General features: G+C 36.9%; 1 protein-coding gene across 9 annotated transcripts in view; it reads right to left on the bottom strand.

The window, feature by feature from the left end:
- ESCO1 (establishment of sister chromatid cohesion N-acetyltransferase 1) overlaps positions 1-23,452 on the bottom strand; it is an 85,074-nt gene that overhangs the window by 52,277 nt on the left and 9,345 nt on the right. For 7 of the 9 annotated variants that reach the window (XR_004277896.1, XM_032309423.1, XM_032309422.1 and 4 more), the window contains exons 2-3: positions 8,380-8,480; positions 4,720-4,985 (exon numbers count right to left, since the gene is read on the bottom strand). The gene's annotated coding sequence lies outside the window, so the exon portion shown is untranslated. Of the gene's footprint in view, positions 1-4,719; positions 6,265-8,379; positions 8,481-23,452 lie in introns of those variants that run through there. The other 2 variants (XM_032309418.1, XM_032309420.1) reach the window with 2 other exon arrangements.

Raw genomic sequence — 23,452 nt, 5'->3', positions numbered from 1 at the left:
TTTGGCTCAGGTCATGATCTCAGGGCTGAGCTCCACAAGAGTCTCTGCGCTCAGCACAGTCTACTTAGGACTCCCTCTCCCTCTGCCCCTCCTCTACATGTGCTCATGTGTGCACTAAAATAAATAAATCTTAAAAAATAAAAAAGCATTAGAAGATAAAAGTAAGAAGATCTCCTATAAAACAGAGATGTCAAATAGGAAACAAAAGAAAATTAAAGGACTATCCAAAGAGATCCAACAATCCAGCAACCGGGATTTTAGAAAAAAAGAAAAAAAAATGGAAAAAAAAAAAAAACCCTAAGAATTCAGGAAATTTTCCTAGTACTGAACGAAATTAGTTTCTGGGAATTTTTTTTTTTTAAGATTTTATTTATTTACTTGAGAGAGACAGAGATAGCAACAGAGATAAGAGAGAGCATGAGCAGGGAGAAGAGGTGAGAAGCAGTCTCCCCAGAGCCCGATGTAGGGCTTGATCCCAGGACCCTGGAATCATGACCTGAGACAAAGGTGGACGCTTAACTGACCGTGCCACCAGATGCCTGAGTTTCCAGATTTAAAGGGCCAAGAGCACCAAGTACAATGGATTAAAAAAAAGATGTTAAGGAGTGCCTGGGTGGCTCAGTCAGTTAAGCACCTGCCTATGGCTCAGGTCATGATCCTGAGGTCCAGGGATCGAGTCCCACACTGGCCTCATTGTTTAGCAGGAGTCTGCTTCTCCATCTGCCTGCCACTCTCCCTGCTTATGTTTGCTCCCTCTGACAAATAAATAAAATCTTTTTTTAAAAAAAGTCAAAAATGTATCATGAGGACAAGAAGCTTCTAGGAAGGGGGAAAAAATCTTGATCACATACATATTACACACGCAAACTATTATCTGCAAGGAAGAAAAAACAAAATTATTAGTATGTGAATTTATAAAGGAGAATAAATTTTAAAAATTAAAAATCAAAACCAAAAGCTTTAAATAATCAGCTGAAATACGTAATAGAAGAAAATCACATGCCAGTTTATAACACACATACACAAATAAAACTTAGAAATTGAGTACAGATCTGTGTCACTTAGTTGTAATAATTAATAATTTAGTTCCAACAAATCAACAGACAAGAGAAAGTAGAGACTCCAAAAATAGGCCCAAGTGCATAAGAGAAGCTAGCACATATAAAGGTAGTATTAATTACTCTCAAATTAATGAAGAAAAGATTATTCAACAACTGGTGTCAGGACAAGCAGATAACCATCTGGGTAATTTTGGTTTAAGAGTGCAGTTATATCCAGGAAAAATTTAACCATTAAAAGTTAAGCAGAAGTTAAAATACAGCAAATTAAAATGTGCGAGAATTTTTTTTAATGAGAAGAACTAGTTTATTGTAACTTGTACAATATCCTAGTTATACTTGATTTTAGAAAAATAGACAAACTTTTGCTCTACTCTTTCAAAGTTTTTTTTTAACGGACAAAGTTGGAAAATTTGTCACTCCCCCCACACTTTCCAGAAAGTCCTTCAAAAAAGTTAGACTGAAATATTTTTCAGTATATTCTACTGTAATGATGATGATCTTTTGAGGGGGGCAGTTAAAAGGTGTATGTTTTTTTCTTAATTAACATATAATGTATTGTTTCAGGGGCACAGGTCTGTGATGCATCAGACTTACACAATTCACAGCACTCACCACAGTACATTTCCTCCCCAATGTCCATCACCCAGCCATCCCATCCCTCCCACCCCCCTCTACTCCAGCAACCCTCAGTTTATTTCCTGAGATTAAGAGTCTCTTATCTCTTATGGTTTGTCTCCCTCTCTGGTCTCGTCTCATTTCATTTTTCTCTTCACTTCCCCTATAATCCTCTGTCTTGTTTCTCAAATTCCTCATATCAGAGAGATCATATGATAATTGTCTTTCTCTGATTGACTTATTTTGCTTAGCATAATGCCCTCTAGTTCCATCCACATCATTGCAAATGCAAGATTTCATTTTCTGATGGCTGCATCATATTCCATTGTATATATACCACATCTTCTTTATCCATTTCATCTGCTGATGGACACCAAGGCTCCTTCCATAGTTTGGCTATTGTGGACATTGCTGCTATAAACATTCAGGTGCACGTGCCCCTTCAGATCACTACATTTCTATCTTTGGGGTAAATAAAATGTGGGAGAATTTTAACATTTATTTGCAGAGTGGGAAAAACTTTCAAACCTTTTCAGAATATTCAGAAGCCAGGTTGGAGGAACAAAACTAGAAAAATACATAGAAATAGCAAAAGCTAATTACCATGATATATTCACAGGAAGAAACCACAGATGGCTGGTATGATAATAACAGAAAAATTTAAGTTAGATCAAAACAAAACACCATTTTTCAGCTATCAGACTGGCCAAAGATCGGGAAGTTTAACAACACAGTCTTGGCAAAGGTTTTTGACAGGTACTGTCACATTAGTGCTGATAATTCAATGTCTACACAGGTCAATTAGGCAGTATGTATGAAATTATAAATGTTAAATTTCAAACAATTCCACTTCCAGGACTTTATATTATAGACACATGCACAAGTGCTGAAAAACACAAATAAATATAAAATTACAACACTGTATCGAGAGACTGAGTACCCCAGCAAACGGACAACACTATAAGCTACTTACATAACCAACTGAATTATATATACTACCAACAGAATACCATGCAGTCACATCAACTCAATTCCAAGCAAAATTTCCAGTCATTTTATACAGAAACTGACAAACTGATTTTAAAACTTGCATGAAATATTAGAAACTATGTACAAGTCTAGTCAAAAAGCCTTTAAAAACTTTTTGTGTAATACTGATATTTTTTGTGTAATAGTGGTACTATTAAACTTTAGTAAATCTACAGTAATCAAGACACTCTAATACTGATAAAGGAAACAGATCAATGGAATAGAGAATCCAAAAAACAGACCCATCCATTTATGATCAGTTGGTTTTATTTTTTTTTTAAGATTTTATTTATTTATTTGACAGAGACACAGCGAGAGAGGAAACACAACAGGGGAAGTGGGAGAGGGAGAACCAGGGAGCCTGATACGGGGCTCAATCCCAGGACCCTGAGACCATGACCCAAGCCAAAGGCAGACGCTTAACAAGCCAGACAGGCACCCCTAATTTTATTTTATTTTTATTTGATCAATTGGTTTTCAGCAAAAGTGCCAACATAAATCCATGGGGAAAACAAAGTCTGAAAAAATGGTGCTAGAACTACTGGCAATCTAAATCGAAGGCGGAAAAAAAAAAAAAAAAAACCAGCAACCCTTCCCTCACATAACCCACAAAAATAATCTGAGATTGACCAAATAAACAAATATAAAACTATAAAACTCAGGAAGAAAACAAAAACATAAAATCTTTGGGGTAGACAAAGTTTTTTGTTTTGTTTTGTTTTATTTTTAGTCAAGAATCCTACCCATCCTACATATGACCATGTAAAAACCATCTTCAAAAATCTTCAAAGCAGGGGCGCCTGAGTGGCTCAGTCGGTTAAGTGCCCAACTCTTGTCTTCAGTTCAGGTCATGATCTCAGGGTTAGGAGACCAAGCCCCACATCTGGCTCTGTGCGGAGCAGGGAGTCTGCTTGAGATTCTCTCCCTCTGCCCCTCCCCACCTCTCTCTCTCTCTCTCTCTCTCGTTCACGTGCTCTAAAATAAGTAAATAAATATTTTTTAAAAATCCTCAAAGCAGCTCTATGCACAGTAACCAAAATCGGGGGGGGGACCCAAAAATCAGATGAATGGGTCAATAAAATGTAGTATGTCAATAATATAGTAGAAAAATAGTCGGCAATCCAAAGGAACAAACTATTAGAACTATATGATGAACCTCACAACCATTATGGTGAGTAAGAAAGGGTAGACACTAAGACTACATAATGTAGCATTCCACTTGAAATTCTTAAAAAAAAAGCAAACTATAGTTGACCCTTGAGCAAAGCAGAGGTTGGAGCACTAAACCCCAATACAGTCAAGAATCTGCATAGTAACTTTTGACTCCTCCAAAATGTGACACTAATAATATAGCCTACTTTGACTAGAAGCCTTGTCAATAACATAAATGGTCAATTATCACAAATTTTGTGATATATGCATTATATACCATATTTTTAACAATAAAACTAGAGAAAAGAAAATGTTAAGAAAATCATAAGGAAAAGAAAATAAATTTACAGTACTGCATGTATTTATTGATACCATTAGTTTACATCTTTGATTTACAAGATGAATCATCAGTCAGGACCTACATCAATATTGTCCTAAATAATACAAAACACAATAAACGTTATATGCTATTACTAACATCAGACATCAAAACTGAAAAATGTTTAAAAGAAATCTGTATTTACTTACAGATAAACAATTCACACACTGATAATGAAGGAGCAATATGACTGCTTTACAACACCCTAGCGTAATTGATAGCTGCTTCACCCTGGACTAGTATATACACCAATGAATTGAATCGTTATACAATTTTTCTGTCATCCAGTATTACAGTCATATTCTTTAACACAACACTGCAAATACATCTTTTCTAAAAACCACTTACCTGTGATGATAGGCTGATAAAAGTTTCTCCAATTATAAGAGAGAGAAGCATACTGTAATGTAATTCTTTGAAAGCAAAGTTCTAAAACAGTAAGAAAACTAACACATTATTAATTTTATATTAAATATCACTCACCTTATGCCTACATAAGGATAGGCTATCCACTTCCATATAAGTCTTGTACATGATTTTCTACACGATGAACACTTAAGCAATGATGATGAGGATGATGACAGAAAACGTCTCAGACAGTTCTTGCCATACAGTTATTAGATTCTCACACGAAGACACACACACACAACAGATAAGTTTATTAACTGTACGGCATGATGATTATTTACTATTCATTAAATGGAAGTGGATCATCATAAATGTCTTCATTCTTGTTTTCACTCTTCACACTGAGTAGGCAGAGGAAGAGGAAGAAGAGGAGGGGTTGGTTTTGGTGTCTCAGGGATAGCAGAAGAGGTGAAGGTGAAAAGAGAGGCAGGAGAGGCAAGCCAACTTGGTGTACTTTACAGAAATACACTGTCATTTCTGTCTGACATTTTTGCTTTTTCATCTCTTAAAAATGTTTCTAATGCAGTACCAGTCCTTCTTCTACCATTCGCTTTCGTTTCAGTGCCCATGTCCTATGAGAAGTCAAAAGCAGTCTTGAATAATTAGAATCCTACCAGACTGTCTAATGTCAACTGTTTTCTGGCAGTGCTTCATTCACATTTTCCTCTTCACTGCCTGGTTCAGATGTATTTATCCTTAACGAGTCATCTTTTGTTAACTCCTTTTGTGTGGCATCTATTAGCTCTTGAATTTCTCCAAGATCCGTATCTTAAAACCCTTCACACCCCCACCTTCTTTTGCCATGTCCACAATCTCTTTCAGGATTTCCTTGACTGGCTCTGTTGTAAATTCTGTGAAGTCATACACAAGTTCTAGACATATTTTTCCTCCTGCAGGAATTTACTGTTTGGGGCTTGGTGGTTTTCATGGCTTATTCTATAAACAATGATGGCATCCTCAATGATGTAATCCTTCCAGACTTTCATAATGATCTATTAGGGTCTCTTTGAAAATCCTTACTAGACAGTACCATGTGTGGAGAGCCTTAAAGGTCCTTAAGACCTCCTGATCTAGAGGCTAAATTAGAAATGTTGTGCTTAGGGTCATGTAGACCACTTTGATGCCTTTGGTGTTGAACTCATCCGATTCTGAGTGCCCGGGGACATTGTCTAAGATCAAAAGAACTTTAAAAGGCAGTGCCTTACTGTCAATTACTTCCTGATATAAGAAAGAAAGCACTGATAGAACCAATCCCAAAAAAGGATTCTCATTGTCCAGGCCTTTTTGCTGTACAACCAAATCTCTGGCTGGGGTGGCCTGCTTGCTCAGACAGTAGAACATGAGACTCTTGATCTCAGGGCTGAGTTCAAGCCCCACCTTGGAGGTAGAGATTTAAAAAGTTGGGCAGCTGGTGTTTATCTTTTCCCTTCAAGGTCTAGAGATTAACAGCTTTATAAATAAGGACAGTCCTGGTCATAAACCCAATTGCACTTGCACAAAACAGTACAGTTAGCCAACTCCTTCTTGTAGCTTACTTTTTGTCTGCATTAAGAAAAACCTGTTCAGGGGGCACCTGGGTGGCTCAGTGGGTTAAGCCTTTGCCTTCGGCTCAGGTTGTGGTCTCGGGGTCCTGGAATCAAGCCCCACATCGGGCTCTGTGCTCAGCGGGAAGCCTGCTTCTCCCTCTCTCTTTGCCTGCCTCTCTGTCTACTTGTGATATCTCTCTCTGTGTCAAATAAATAAATAAAATCTTAAAAAAAAAAAAAACTGTTCAGGCAAATATCCTTCCTTTCTTCTCAGTGATTTTCTTAATGGTATTTGGGGACTCATCTGCTGCTGCCTCTTGGTCAGCAGAAGCTGCTTCTCCTATTTTCTTGACATTTTAAAAATCAAACCTTTTTCTAAAATTTTCAAACCATCCTCTGCGGGCACTAAATTCTCCAGCTTTAGAGCCCTTCACCTTCCTTTTGCTTTAAGTTGTCCTAAATGACTTCACCTTTCCTCAAATCATACTGGAGTCTATGGGTATTCCTTTCTTTTTTTTTTTTTTTTTTTAAAGATTTTATTTATTCATTTATTTGACAGAGAGAGATCACAAGTAGGCAGAGAGGCAGGCAGAGAGAGAGAGAGGAGGAAGCAGGCTCTCCGCTGAGCAGAGAGCCCGATGCGGGACTCGATCCCAGGACCCTGAGATCATGACCTGAGCCGAAGGCAGCGGCTTAACCCACTGAGCCACACAGGCGCCCTGGGTATTCCTTTCTTAGAGCAGTCAGACAACCACATAAAAGCTGCATTTTCAATATAAGATAAAAAGGTATTTCAAAAAGTCTAAGGTTTTGACACTTCTGGCGTAACCACAGCAATAGCTTCATGAATTTCCTTCTCTTTTCCTATATGGTCCTTACACTGGATTCATTTATCTTGAACTGGTGGGCAACTGTAGCTGCAGGCCTCAATCTATGGTACTTATCAAACAACTCAACTTTTTTCTTGTAAGGTCATCCCTTCTCTCTGTTTCTTGGGAGTACTTCCAGCATCACTAGTGGTACTTCAAATGGATCCCCTGGTTTGTTTTTAAGGTTTACAGTACTGCACTAAACGTGATGAGAAATACGCAACAACTGCCAAGACCACTTTTTACTGTGATATGCAATTTACTGCAGAGACAAACTGCTCAGAGATGATTAGCGTCACATGGTGTTTTAAGCAGACTCATATACCTGAGCTCACCAAAACAGCAACATAAGATGGCTATAAAATTATTACAGTAGTAGAGTATATACTATAGTTAATTTTATGCAGTTATGATTTAATACTGCATCTTTATGTTTGTTTACATTTTTTACAGTGGATGATGCAATGTATGTTAAGTGTCTGTACACATTTTAATAAATTTTAACTTAAATAGATCTGTGAATATTTTATGGTAGCAAGTAACGAGCTACATATATTTTATGCATTTATGAAACACCTAAATTTTTTATTTTTTCAGTATTTCTAAGCTACATGGTTTATCTGCAAGCTTTTTTTTTAAACTGCCAAAAATCTCAAAAAATTTTCCAATATATTTGTTGAAGAGATCCACATAAATGGACACAAACAATTCAAGCACATGTTGTTCAAGGGTCAACTGTAATCGACAGTAAAAGACAGCAGATGAGTCATGCCCTAAGGTCAGGAGAGAAATAGAGATAGTCTTTTGGAAATGATAGAGATGTTCTATGTCTTGACTTGTATGTAATGGTGGTTTCAAGAGTGTGTATATCTGTCAAAACCCACCAAATTGTACAGTTTAAGAGAGTGAAATTTACTGTACATATATTATACTTTCATAAAGCTGTCAAAAAAATAGTGCTGTAAGTAACCGAAATGGACCTACACCTGCAACTAAGAAGCATTGTTAAATCAAAAAACAGCAAGGTGCAGAAGGTAAAAAAAAATAATTTTTTAGAAAAAGAGGGAAATTCATAGAAACATATGCTTGCTTATGCACACAACAAGTATGGAAAGATACATAATAAATATAATAGTGAAGATTTCTGGGAAAAAGAACTACAAAACCAGTGTCAGCAGTGTGAAAAGCTTACTTTTCACTATACACCCACTCAAATGTTTTATAATGTAGACATATAACCTAATCAAAATTAAAATATATTTCTCTGAAAATATAGTTATATTTGGCACACTGACTAATTAATCTTGGAAGGCAGCAAATTATAAAAGTATGTCACTTACCTTACTGAGCCAGAAATCACATATCACTGTTTCTTTAAGTTGACTGATGATGTTTCCAAATGAACGATGCCTCTAACAGCTTCCTATGTTTGGGAATTAATCTTTAGGAAAAAAAAAAAATTCCTATAACTAAGTAAAACAATCTATTAAAAACACGTAAGAATATAAAAGTACAAAAAAAAAAAGAATATAAAAGTACTACTGTCTATTAACTCATATATTAAACTTAAGACTAAACTAGACTAAGTAAACAACTGTCTAATAACAATATAAAGCATCACATATTTTTACACCATGTAATAGATTAGGTTTTTCTTCATATATAATCACCACTTCCAAACCTCCACTCCACGGAAGGAGTGTATTTTCCTTTCCAACCAGTGCTGAGGTTGGCCACATGCCTTCCTTTGGCCTCATGGTGGGCAGAGTATACTTCCCTGCCCCCAAAACCTTAGCCATCTAAATTGCTTTGGCCAATGGTATATTAGCAGAAATGTTGCAGAGTCTGAAATGTCTTTGTGCAGCTGTGCACCCTCTTGGACCTCTGCCATTACCATGAGAAGAGCTTCACCAATAGATGAAGTCCTAGAACCCAGAATAAACATAAAGACTAAAACTGAGCCAAACCCCAAATGAGGAGCCAAGGAAAACCCACAGTGAGAAATAAAGCCCACCCACACCCACAGCTGCCCAGCCAACCCAAACCCAAGTCACCTAACCCACAACTGCTCTGCAGATGTATGATCAATAATTAACTGCTGTTTTAAGCCACTGAGTTCTAGGGCAGTTTCTTATACAGTAATAACTAATACATATTTGCGATTAATTTTTATATTCTAAGAAACTCTAAACTTACCAAAGATTAAGCCCCAAAATGTAACAAAAAAGCTCATTTATATTCCTTTACTACTTTAGCACTAAGGATTATAATTTTAAAATGATGAATAGGGACGCCTGGGTGGCTCAGTTGGTTGGACAACTGCCTTCGGCCCAGGTCATGACCCGGGAGTCCCGGGATCGAGTCCCACATCAGGCTCCCAGCTCCATGGGGAGTCTGCTTCTCCCTCTGACCTTCTCCTCGCACATGCTCTCTCTCACTGTCTCTCTCTCAAATAAATAAATAAAAATCTTTTAAAAAACTAAATAAGTAGGGCGCCTGGGTGGCTCAGTGGGTTAAGCCGCTGCCTTCGGCTCAGGTCATGATCTCAGGGTCCTGGGATCGAGTCCCGCATCGGGCTCTCTGCTCAGCAGGGAGTCTGCTTCCCTCTCTCTCTCTCTCTCTCTCTGCCTGCCTCTCCATCTACTTGTGATCTCTCTCTGTCAAATAAATAAATAAAATCTTTAAAAAAAAAAAAAAAAAAAAAAAAAAAAACTAAATAAGTAAAAATAAAAATGATAAATTTTTTTTACATCTATTTCTCCCAATTTCTAAATATTTTAAAACATTTGGCAGTGGAGACCTAACTTATAGAAGAGAAACTGATACACAACCCTATAGTACCTGTCAATCACCTGTTCAGGTGTGCCAAGGACCACTTCAATTCTAATTTGCCTTCATGTTAAACCATCACTAATCTAGCATTACATGACTTAATAATTCCCATTTCTTCACAACCCTTAAATAAAATCTCGGGGCGCCTGGGTGGCTCAGTGGGTTAAGCCGCTGCCTTCGGCTCAGGTCATGATCTCAGGGTCCTGGGATCGAGTCCCACATCGGGCTCTCTGCTCGGCGGGGTGCCTGCTTCCCTCTCTCTCTCTCTGCCTGCCTCTCTGACTACTTGTGATTTCTCTCTGTCAAATAAATAAATAAAATCTTTAAAAATAAATAAATAAATAAATAAATAAATAAATAAATAAAATCTTGCAAATAAGAACTGAAATGCACCCTCTCATATGTCAGCAAATCAACAACGCCACTCCTACAACCCAGAGCTAGATTAATATAATCTTAACGAAAACAGTATCAGGGTAAAAAAAAAAAAAAAAAAAAACCACAGTGATTAAGCTTTACATAAAATGACCACTTTAGAAAACCTAAAATAATGTATTTTATACAAAAAGAACTCCTAAGACACGTTAGAAAATACCAAGAATTTAACAATAATCCAATTTCCGACAGTGCTTTATAATAAAAAGTATTCAAATTTTAATCATTAAAATATTTGATTAAGACAGTTTTAAATTTTATTTGACAGAGAGAGCATAAGGGGGGTTGTGTGGGGAGAGGCAGAAGGAGAGGGAGAATTGGACTCTGCTCAGCATCCTTGATCCCAGGACCCTGAGATCATGACTTAAGTCAAAGGCAGATGCTTAACTGACTGAGCCATCCAGGTACTCCATGATTATTAAAAAAAAAAAAAAAATTTTTTTAACTAGAAAGGAAAAAAAAATTTGGATTGTATATCAGCCAATATATTTTAATATTAAAGTCATTTTTTAAAAAAACACTTCATCATTGGGGCACCTGAGTAGATCAGTCAGTTGAGGGTCCAACTCTTGATTTCAGTTCAGTTCATGATCTCAGGGTTACAGGATCAAACCCCAAGTTGGACTCCAATTCAGCAGGAAAGTCTGTTTGAGCTTCTTCCTCCCTCTCCTTCTGCCCCTACCCTCTCTGAAATAAATTTTTAAAATATCAAAACAAATTATATAATTGAGATATAATTCCTTACCACAAAATTAACCTCTTTATAGTACAACTTAGTGAGTTTTAGTATATTCAGAGTTGTGCAACAAACAACTGCCAGTATCTAATTCCAGAACATTTTCATGACCTCAAAAAAATCCCCCAAAAACAAAAAATCATGCTCACTAAAGTCATTCCCTATCCCCCTCTCCCTCCAGCCCCTGGCAACTACAAATCTACCTTCTGTTTCTATGGATTTGACTATTGTAGATGTTGCATATAAATGGAATCATAATATATGGCCTCTTGTGACTGGCTTCTTTCATTTAATGTTTTCAAGTTCATATAACATAGCATGTATCAGTAACGCCCTGTGATTTTTATGGCTGAATACTATTCCATTGTACAAACATGCCACATTTGTTTAACTATTCATCAGTTCCTGGATATTTGACAGACGGTTTCTATCTTGTGGCTATCACAAATAATGCTATGAACAACCCTACTGAGTTTTGTGTGAACACAGGGTTTCCAATCTCTTGGTTATATAAAAAGAAGTATGACTGCTAGACCATATGGTATTTAACTTCAGAGGGACTATTTTCCAAACAAGATGTATCATTTTACATTTCCACCAGCCATGTATGAGAGTTCCAATTTCTCTATATCCTTGTCAGCATTTTTTACTATCTTTTTAAACTTTAGTCATCCTTTTGAGTATAAAGTGGTATCTTATTGTACTTCTGATTTGTATTTTCCTAATGACTAACTAGGTGAGCAACTTCATGAGTTTACTAGCCATTTGTATTTCTTCTCTGCAGAAATATATATTCATATTCTTTCCTTTTTTAAATTGGGACATTTTTCTTTTTATTATTGAGTTGTAACAGTTCTTTATCTGGATAGTAGATTCTCAGCAGATGCACTGCTCACAGATATTTTCTCTAATTCTGTTACCAGTCACTTTATTTTCCTTGATAGAGCCCTTTGATGCACAAGTCTTTTTTTTTTTTTTAAAGATTTAATTATTTATTTATTTGACAGGCAGAGATCACAAGTAGGCAGAGAGGCAGGCAAAGAGAGAGAGAGAGAGAGAGAGAGAGAGGGAGGAGGAGGAGGAAGCAGGCTCCCTGCTGAGCAAAGAGCCCGATGTCCAGGACCCTGGGATCATGACCCAAGCTGAAGGCAGAGGCTTTAACCCACTGAGCCACCCAGGCACCCCACAAGTCTTTAATTGTAATTCAAACCATGGGGATTTACATCTGTAAATCTGTAAATCTGCAAATGTTTTCTTCTATTCTATAGGTTACCTTCCCATTTTGTGATGGTTTCCTTTGCTGTGCTATACTGTTTTAGTATGATGCAGTCTACCTGTTCATTTTTGCTTTTGTTGCTTTTGCTTTTCTTTTTTAAGATTTGAGAGAGCAAGCACACCCGCAAGTAAGAAATGGGGCAAAGGGAAAGAGCGTCCCGAGCAGACTCTATGCCCAGCATGGAGCCCAACACGGGGTTTGATTTCACAACCCCAAGACCATGATCCAACTTGAAACTAAGAGTCAGACACTTAACTAACTGCACCACCCAGGTACCCTGTTGCTTTTGCTCTTAATGTATATTCACAATTCCATCACCAAGACCTATATCAAGGAGCTTATTCCCTATGTTTTCTTCTAGGAGTTTTATGGTCTCAAGTCTTATACTCATGTCTTTTATCCATTTTGAGTTAATTTTTTGTATAATTTAAGACAGTGGCCCAGTTTCATTCTTTTGTATGTAGCTGTCCAGTTTTCCCATCAACATTTATTGAAGACTGTCATTTCCCCCATCATATCCTCTTGGCTCCCTTTGTTGTTAAGTTCTGAAATAAGGAACTGTGAATCTCTCAATTTTGTGATTCTTTTTATTTTCTTTTTTAACTTTTTTTTTTTTTAAGATTATTTATTTATTTATTTGACAAGAGATCACAAGTAGGCAGAGAGGCAGGCAGAGAGAGAGGAGGAAGCAGGCTCCCCACCGAGCAGACAGCCTATGTGGGGCTCGATCCCAGGATATCACAACCTGAGTGAAGGCAGAGGCTTTAACCCACTGAGCCACCCAGGCGCCCGCCATTCTTTTTCAAGATTATTTTGACTATATATTAATTTCAGGATCGGCATACGAACTGCAAAAAAGTCAGCTAGGATTTTAATAGGGATTGCACTGAATCTATAGAACAATTTGAGGAATACTGCCATCTTAGTAGTAGTAAGTCTTCCAATTCTTGAACACAGATAGCTTTTAATTTATGTAAGTCATCTTTAATTTTTTTTTAAATGATGTTTTAGAACTTCCAGCATACAAGGCTTGTACTTCATTTGTTAAATTTATCCCTAAATACTTTATTCTTTTTGATTCTATTACAAAAGGAACTGATTTCTTAATATCCTTTTTAGATGGTATACAGAAATACAACTAATTTTTGTACATTGATCTTGTATCATATAACCTTGTTGAATTCACTTATTAGCACTAATAAGCCTTGGGGACATTTTTTTTTTTTTTAAAGATTTTATTTATTTATTTGACAGAGAGAAATCACAAGTAGATGGAGAGGCAGGCAGAGAGAGAGAGAGAGAGGGAAGCAGGCTCCCTGCCGAGCAGAGAGCCCGATGTGGGACTCGATCCCAGGACCCTGAGATCATGACCTGAGCCGACTTGGGGACATTTTTGTGGATTTCTTAGAATTTTCTACATACAAGATCATGTCATCTGCAAAATCGTTTTATCTATTCCTTTCCAATCTGGATACCTTTATTTCTTTTTCTTACCTAATTGCCCTGGCTAGAACCTCCAGTACAATGTTGAATAAAAGTGTTAAGAGCAGGGACACCTGAGTGGCTCAGTTGGTTAAGTATCTGCCTTCAGCTTGGGTTCTGGGATAGAGTCCAACATCAGGCTTCCCCATTTCTTCCTCTCTTCTGCCTGCCGCTCCCCCTGCTCATGCTCTGTCTGATAAATAAAATCTTTTTTTTTTTTTTAAGTGGTAAGTATGATGCTAAAGATAGGCTTTTCATAGATGCCCTTCTATTCCTTGTTTGAGTGTTTCTATTGTGAAAGGGTGCTGGATTTTGTCAAATGCTTTCTCTACATCTGCTGAGGTGATCATGTATTTCTCCCCTCTTCATTCCATTAACACAGATTTTGACTTTTTGTGTTGAACCAACTTTGCAGTGCTAAGAATAAATCCCACTTCATCCTGGTGCATAATCCTTTTCATATGTTGCTGGATTCAGTTTGCATGTATACAGTTGTATTTACAAAAAATATTGATCTATAGTTTCTTTTCCTTCTGCTATCCTAGTCTAGTTTTGGTATCAGAGTTTTATTCTTGACTCGGTATCTAAGAATTTGTCCGTTTCATTTGGGTTATCAGAATTGTTCGTATACTGTTCACAGTATTCCTTTATAATCCTTTTTCATTTCTAGAAGGTTGCTAGTAATTTGAGCATTCTTTTCTCTTATTAAAACCAGTTTTTATAGGGGCACCTGCATGGCTCAGTCAGTTAAGCATCCAACTCTTGATTTCAGCTCAGGTCATGATATCAAGGTCGTGAGACTGAGCCCTGCACCCGGATCTGTGCTCAACAAAGAGTCTGCTTCAGATTCCTCTCTCTCTCTCTCTCTCTACCCCTCACTCTTTGCCCCTCCACACCCCATGCATGCATGTTCTCCCTAAAATAAATCTTTTTTAAAAAATTTATTTTAAGAAGAAAAGCAACTTAGATTAGCTTAATTTCTAGGCTTAAGAGCAAATCAGGAGTTTTTAAACTTTTCTACAGCAAGTAGAGAACTTCTCTACACCATCAAGTCTATAAGGTGACCCAAATTCCATAGGGAGAAGAACAGACCTTAAGAAGTAGCTCTCTCCATCCTTCTTATCTTAGATCTCTCACTCTTCAGTAGCAAAGGCTCTGTGAACTAGCTGCCCCACTGTGGAGAAGCTTCCAAAGGAGGCTGAATGAATGAAATATCAACCCAAGGCTTCTAGTTATTCCTTTTTGCTGGGCTTCCCCTTAAACACAAAAGGGGGCAGGGGGCTTCACTAGTCACAGGGATCTGTGTTCATGATATATTTTGAGAACTTTATGCTTGTTATGAACAGACCATCCAATTATAATTTCTTTATCCTTAAAACAGGCCCAACACAGAGCTGGCAATACATTATACCTATGCAACACAAAGTGTAAGATCCATTTGGAAGAAGTGGAATTTTCACAGGAATAAAAAAAAAAATGTCATTGTCCTCCACTTATAGCCACTGTTTTAGATTTATACCTAGTACTCAATGGCTCATGATCATTTCTGCTACAGGCCTCAAAAGACAGAAAGTTGAATAAACAGGGCCAGTAGCATCCATCTGCCTATTCACGAACAGATTAAAATGCTCCCTAAAGGGGCACCTGGGTGGCTAAGTGGGTTAAAGTCTCTGCCTTCGTCTCAGGTCATGATCCCAGGTTCCTGGGATCGAGCCTCACATCGGGCTCTCTGCTCAGTAGGGAGCCTGCTTCCTCTCTCTCTCTCTCTCTCTCTCTCTCTCTCTGCCTGCCTCTCTGCCTACTTGTGATCTCTCTGTCAAATAAATAAATAAAATCTTTTTTAAAAAAATAAATAAATAAAAATAAATAAATAAATAAAACGTTCCCTAAATCATCAAAATGTTAAAGACAAATAAAAATTATTAGATAATATCAAATAGTCTACGGCCATACCACCCTGAACGCGCCCGATCTCGTCAGATAATATCAAATAGCAAAGCTAGAACTTGATTTATACTGACCTAATAATGAAATTCCTCAATCTCATAAAAAGCTTCTAACAAGAAAACCTATAGTTTACATTACAATAGTAAATACTGACTGCTTTCTAAGTTCAGAAAAAAGGCAAGGATGTAGTAAACATCTCTCCTCTTTTTTCCATTAACATAGTGTTTTACTTTGATTTTTTGTGTTGAACCAACTTTGCAGTGCTAGGTAGAGAAGTTTACCACTTCTTTTCAATATTGTACGTGAGGTCCTACTAATGCAGTAAAGCATGAAAGAGAAACAAAAAGCCTACAGACTAAAAAACAAGAAAGAAAAACCTGTTGACATGATTACGCAAGTAGAAAACACTAAGGACCTATTTAAAAACCTATTAAAGGGATGCCTGGGTGGCTCAGTTGATTGGGCATCTGCCTTTGTCTCAGGTAATGATCCCAGGACTCTGGGATCAAGTCCCACCTCAGGCTCCCTGCTCAGCAGGGAGCATGCTTCCCTCAAATAAATAAATTAATACATACATCTTTTAAATAATAAATAAATAAATAAATAAATAAAAACCTGTCAAATACATGAATTTAACAAGGTCACAGAATAAAAACTAGTAAATAATATCAATTACATTTCTATACTCTAGCAAAACAAAACTGGAAAAACAGAATTATTTTAAAAACACAAATTTCAAGACCATCAAAAACATTAAATACTTAAAAAAAAACTCAGAAGACAAAAAAAATACTTCTACACTGAAAACCTTGAAGCATTACTACGAGAAATTAAAGAAGTCCTAAATGGAGAAATATACATTTGGAAAACTCAATATTATCAAGATATCCAGTCTCCTCAAACTGACCTACAAATTTATTATTTCCAAATCTACATTCCAGTAGACTTTTAAAGAAATTGATATGATGAACCTAAAATTTATGTGGCAATGGAAAAGATCTTAAATAACAAAACCAATTTTGAAAGAAAATGACAAAGATGGAAGCTGTAAGAATTTAACAGCATACTACTTGAAGAAAGGCAAATCAATGGAACACAAAGTCTATAGACACATTCAGACAATACAATAACTAACATACACCTCACAAAAGATAATTTACGAATGGCCAATAAAGATCTGCGGAAGTGTTCAACATGAGTCATCAGGAAAATGCATATTAAAAACACAGTGAGGGCACCTGGTGGCTCAGTGGGTTAAGCCTCTGCCTTTGCTCAGGTCAAGATCTCCAGGGTCAAGGGATAGAGCCCTGCATTGGGCTCTCTGCTCAGCAGGGAGCCTGCTTCCCCCTCTCTCTGTGCCGGCCTCTCTGCCTACTTGTGCTCTCTGTCAAATAAATAAAGATGTAAAATCTTTAAAAAACAAAACAAAACAAAACAAAAAACCCAGTGAGACACTACCACAAACCCACTAAAATAGGAAAAATGTTTAAAACTGACAAAAACCAGTATTCATGAGGCTGTGGAACAGTGCAGAACTCTAAGAATGCCACTGGTACGATAAAATGGAATGAATGCTTTGGAAGTTTGGTACTTTCTTATAAAGTTAAATTTTACCTACCCTCTGACCCAAATTCCAGTCCTAATTATTTACCCCCCAAAATATAATACCCCCAAAAATATGACCATAAAAGGACCTATATAAAAATGTTTCTATTAATCCTACATATAATAAGATATTGATGTGACTCCCTGCACCAATTATTAGGTATATAAAAATAAACTGTGGCATTTTCATGCAATGGAATACTCATGGGGGGAAAAATATAAGCACGCTGTTTATACAACAACATGGAAGAAATTAAAAACCATTATGTTAAGGAAAAGAAGTCAAACACAGAATAGAGCACACATGCATAATCTCACTGACATGAAATTCTAGAACAGGCAAAACACACCTATAATGACAGAAAACACAACAGTGATTACCCAAAGTGGAGTCAAGAACATACTTGAGGGACGCCTGGGTGGCTCAGTTGGTTAAGCAGCTGCCTTTGGCTCAGGTCATGATCCCAGCGTCCTGGGATCGAGTCCCACATCGGGCTCCTTGCTCGGCGGGGAGCCTGCTTCTCCCTCTGCCTCTGCCTGCCATTCTGTCTGCCTGTGCTTGCTCTCTCCCCCTCTCTCTCTCTGATAAATAAATAAAATCTTTAAAAAAAAAAAAAAAAAGAACATACTTGAATAGGTTCCAAGGTATGTTTTAGGGATGATGGAAATGTCCTTTATCTTGTCCTTTATCACAGGTGTTTCTATGCCCAAACTTATCAAACTTTACAATCTTAATCTGTGCATTCTATTAAATGTAAAATATACTTCAAAAAAGCCATTTTGTAAAAATACATATTTTTTCATAATGTTTGCAGGGATGATATCTTTTTCTTAGAAATTACGAACACTGAATATATGGTTTTGACTGGCTTTTAAATAAAAGTTACTAGTAATTAACAAGTTTTTCTCTTCACAAAATAGCAAAAGCAATACCTAACAAATGGAAGAATTTAAAAAATAATTCATAAATAAACATTTTAAAATATAAAAAATAATAAAAGCACATAAAAAATAATTCGGTTTTTTTTTTAAGTCCTACTTTTTTTTTTTTTTCCTTTAAACTAAGTTCTACACCCCATATGGCATTTGTACTCACAACCTTGAGAACAGGGCTGCATTCTCTACCAACTGAGCCAGCCGGGCACCACCCATAAAAAAAATTTAAAACAAAAAAATAAAACAAATCATACCATGTATGTAAATATTATGTATTCAGACAAAAATGTCATCTCCTCCAGTGAGGAACAGGGCCTCCTTTTTATGCTCCCAATTTAAATGCACAAATGCTTATTATACCTCTAAATACAGGATTTATTAGTTTATATAACAAGTATATTTATGTACCCCAGTTATCAAATAGTAACTATTTGTTAATTTACACATGATGGATTTGACCACAAAAAGAGCCATAGTATCTTAGAGTTGGAGAGTCCATTACCTACTCTCATCAGAACCCTGAAAAACTGCAAAATGCCTCAAGAATAGTTGCTTCAAAATCTATAAGGAAAGTTCAACACTAAGTTCACTCATGGGCAGTAATTTTCTAAGTATCTTAGCCTTGGAAATTTATCTTAAAAATCTAAAATCATGTTCTGAAGAAAGGGATATGGGGACAAACAGAACAGAGGACAAGAAGTTGCTGTAGCTATTCACTCCCCACCAAGCTCACGTACCTTAGCCAGGATCTGCCCACTAGGACAGTGGTCTCTAAAGCTATTCTGCAGAGAACAATTTGAGAAAGAGCAATCTAGAGAAGACTGTCCAATATGATTATCAATTAGCAATGTGCAGCTACTAAGTACCTGAGATGTGGCTAGTCCAAAGTGAGATTTTTTTTTTTTTTTAACAACCCTTAAAAATATGTTAAACTATTTTGGGGGGTGGGGGTGGAGCCAAAGTTGGCCTAAGTGCCAAAGTAGTTTATCAACTCCTGCTCCTAAGTACATGGAAGCTGCACTGAATAGTGTCAGATTGATTAAGTGAATCTTACACTCAACAGTAGCCTAGTCAATGAGGCAGAAATACCCACCTTCCCAGGTATACTGAACAAGTCCAAATGGTTAAGGAGGTAGGATTCCAAGACTGAATCTACTCTACTCACTCGGTTCAGCTATAACCTACTTCATACTTGTAGGCAAGTCTGCAAACACCCTCATGGTTCTGAAAATTGGATGCTGAGACTGAGCCCTCTTCACTTGGGGATCCTCATACCAATATACCAAAAGGCAAAGAAAGCAATCATGCGTGATTGTACATGGAGAGCAAGGAGCACTACTTCTGGAACCCAGGACAACCACTGGGTCACCTCTTGCAACCCTCTTATCTAATACCTTGGTCAAAGGCCAACAAAGTTAGGACCACAAAGATCTCAGATTCCACAGAATGAATATCCCCAACTAAACTGATAACAATTCATCCAGTCCAGTGTTGGCATAAACCAAAATGAAATAGGTAAATGACAAAAGTAGCCACTATTATTTTTTATTCTTTTTTTTAAACGTTTGCTATTATATAGTTAACAGACAATGTTATATTACTTTCAGATGTACAACACAGTGACTCAACTGGTAACTATTATTATTAATTTAGACTTCACGACCACTTGCAGAAGAGAGGTCGATAGATAGCCCCTGTTTTATGTTGTTTCTTTTCCCCCTCCTCCTCTACCATATATGAAAGGCAAAGGTGGGAGCTAAGTTGCAGGTGAAAAATATGACAGAATTGACATTACCCCCCAAAACCAATAAAATTTTAATAACAAAAAGAGAAAAACAGGGCGCATGGGTGGCTCAGTGGGTTAAAGCCTCAGCCTTCGGCTCAGGTCATGATCCCATGACCTGGGTTCTGGGATCAAGCCTCACATCGGGCTCTCTGCTCGGTAGGGAGCCTGCTTCCTCCATATTCTCTCTCTCTCTCTCTCTCTCTCTCTGCCTGCCTCTCTGCCTACTTGTGATCTGTCTGTCAAATAAATAAATAAAATCTTAAAAAAAAAGAGAAGAGAAAAACATATAACAGCATGAAATAAAAACAGAGATTTAACCCAAAATACATCAGAACTCACATTACATGTCCACGGATCAAATCCTCCAGATAAACCGTGATTATGAGACATACTTAGAGCATAAAAATGAAGAAGGGCATAAAGGACAAATAGAGAATACAAATACTAACCAAAGAAAAGTTTATGTATCTACATTAATACCAAAGCAACTTTAAGAAAGGCAATATTAAAAAGAAACATAATAATAAAGGGTTCAATTTAACAGGAAACTATAACAATCTCAAACTGCACACATCTAAGAATATAAACTAAAAATACATAATTCTTGGGATGCCTGGGTGGCTCAGTCAGTTAAGCATCATGATTCCAGGGTTCTGGGATACAGCCCTGCATTAGGCTCCCTGCCCAGCAGCGGGTCTGCTTCTCCTCCTGGCTACCCCCCACCAACTTGTTCTCTCATTCACCCTCTTTCTCAAATAAATTTTTTAAAATAAATAAATATAAATAAAATATACAATTTTGAAGTTGACATATGTAATCCCCTAATTGAAAAATACAAGGAAAAATGGAGAAATCCAAAATCCTGAGACATTTGGACACACTCTTCTCAGTAACTGATAAAAAGCAGACAAAAAACCAAAACAACCCCATTAATTACACAGAATATCTAAACAAGACAATTTTAAACTTCACTTAATGGATACACACACAGTATTTTCCCAACAACTGCAAAACACATTCTTTTAATTTGAACACTTACAAAAATGACCCCAAATACAGGACCTAAAGCAAGTCTCCACAAACATCCAAGAAATGATACCATACAGTATGTTTTCTGATCACAATGTAGTTTGCTAGAAATGAATAATCCCAAAACTCTAAATAGAAAATGCTGTTTGGAAATTAAGAAAATCTATTCTATATAGCATAAGAAATCATACTTTAAAAAAAAACCCACAAGATAGGTGAACTTGCCATACCAGACATCAACAATTAATAGAATCAATAAAGCCATAGTGATGTGTTATACTGATTGAAGGATAGACCAATAGAACAATGGAACAGTCAAATGACACAAAGCAGAATGCCCACAATCAGACTCATATATGTGTGGTCAACTGGTTTATGATAAATAGTACAAAGCTGGGAAAACAGATTTTTAAAAGGAACAGCACAGGAACAAATAGTGGGGAAAGAAGTAAAAATTAATCCCTACTTCACATAATACACTGAAGTCAATGCCAAATAGCTTGATTATAGACACAAAATGTGAAAGGTGAAAAAGAACTTAAAAAGGATTAGTCTGCAAAGATTATATTTCTTAAAATCGTACAAATCAATGAAATGGCCAACTAAAGGAAAAAAAAAAAAGACAAGAAATTTGAACAATTCATCACAAAGAGGAGAAAGAAATCCAATAGAGCAATAGACAACCATCACAACGGCAAAAATTTTAAAGTTAGAGAAGACAAAATGTTGGTAAGAATGTGGATTAAAGTGCTGCTGGTCGCAGTATTAATTGTACAAATGCTTTGGAGAACAGGTCAAAAGAGCAACCAATCTGTAATGAAATGTAATGGTTGGGGCACCTGGGTGGCTCAGTGGGTTAAAGCCTCTGCCTTCCTCTAGGGTCATGGTCTTGGGATCCTGGGATTGCGTCCTGTGCTCAGTGGGGAGCCTGCTTCCTCCTCTCTCTCTCTCTCTCTGCCTGCCTCTTTGCCTACTTGTGATCTCTGTCAAATAAATAAATAAAATCTTAAAAAGAAAGAAAGAAATTAATGGTTGAAGAATCCCAAAACAAACCTTGAGGCTAGCGGAGATACACACAGAAAAGCAACTGGGCTTCATTTAGAGAATAAAAAATATTACTACCAGGCACATGACATTTGGGAGAAAAATTGCCCTGGTGTCTTAAAAAAACTATGTAAGAAAAAACAAAGGCTGGAATGCCTCGTTGGCTCAGTTGGTTGAGCATCTGCCTTTGGTTCAGGTCATGACCCCAGAGTCCCAGGATGGAGACTGGCATCAGCCCCTCATCTGGCTCCCTGGTCAGTGCAGAGTCTGCTTCTGCTTCTCCCTCTGCCTCTGCCTCTGCCCCTCCCCCCTACTGGTGTTCGCTCTCTCTCAAATAAATAAATAAAATCTCCAAAATTTAAAAAACAAAAAAAAGAAAAAAGAAAAAAAGAAAGAAAAGCAAGGCAATTATTAACTCCAGGGGATAAAAATGGGAGGGGTATACAGTTAAAGGAGAATACTTAGCTCAGCAATGACCAGTATTACATAGTTATAACAACACTCACTAGTGGCTTAACCAGTAACCAAAATAGAACTCTCTTAAGGGGATAAGGGGAAGAAAATAGAGCTAAATTTTTATCTATGGAGGCAGAAAGTCAGTAACATCGGGAACTGAAAAATCAAAATACAGCAGTTAGGGCATACTATCAAAAATATAGAGCTAGATACTAAGAGTAACAGCTAGAAGAATAAAAGTGGTAGCTTCTGGAGAAAGGTACTAGGAGATGGGGGAAGGCTGGGAGTGGAATGATATTTGTCACCAAAAGGCTTTCAGTGCAGTATGGCTTTAAAAACACGGAAGATTTGGGGCGCCTGGGTGGCTTAGTGGGTTAAGGCCTCTGCCTTCAGCTTGGGTCATGATCCCAGAGTCCTGGGATCGAGTCCCGCATCGGGCTCTCTGCTCAGCAGGGAGCTTGCTTCCCTTCCTCTCTCTGGCTGCCTCTCTGCCTGCCTGTGATCTCTGTCTGTCAAATAAATAAATAAAATTTTAAAAATTAATTAATTAATTAATTAAATAAATAAAATAAAAACACGGAAGATTTAAAAAAAAAAAACACGGAAGATTTACTTTGAAAATTTTGAAATTCTCCAATTTCATTGCAGTGTCAATGTATCCTGGTATTTAATAGGCCTGTCTATATATTCTGGCTTTATTGTCATATAAAGGTTTTAACCATTTTTAAAATTTAATCTATTTTAAAATATCACCAAAATTAAAGTTCTGAAAATTATTTACCCCAACTGACTCAATAAATCAAAGAAATCAGAACAGATTTTTTTAAGTCTAGAAATGCAAGAGAATAT

The sequence above is a fragment of the Mustela erminea genome, chromosome 13 (genome assembly GCF_009829155.1).
Source record: "Mustela erminea isolate mMusErm1 chromosome 13, mMusErm1.Pri, whole genome shotgun sequence".
Classification (NCBI taxonomy): Eukaryota; Metazoa; Chordata; class Mammalia; order Carnivora; family Mustelidae; genus Mustela; species Mustela erminea.
The sequence above is the reverse complement of the archived record's forward strand: the minus strand, read 5'-3'. Positions and strand labels throughout refer to the sequence as shown.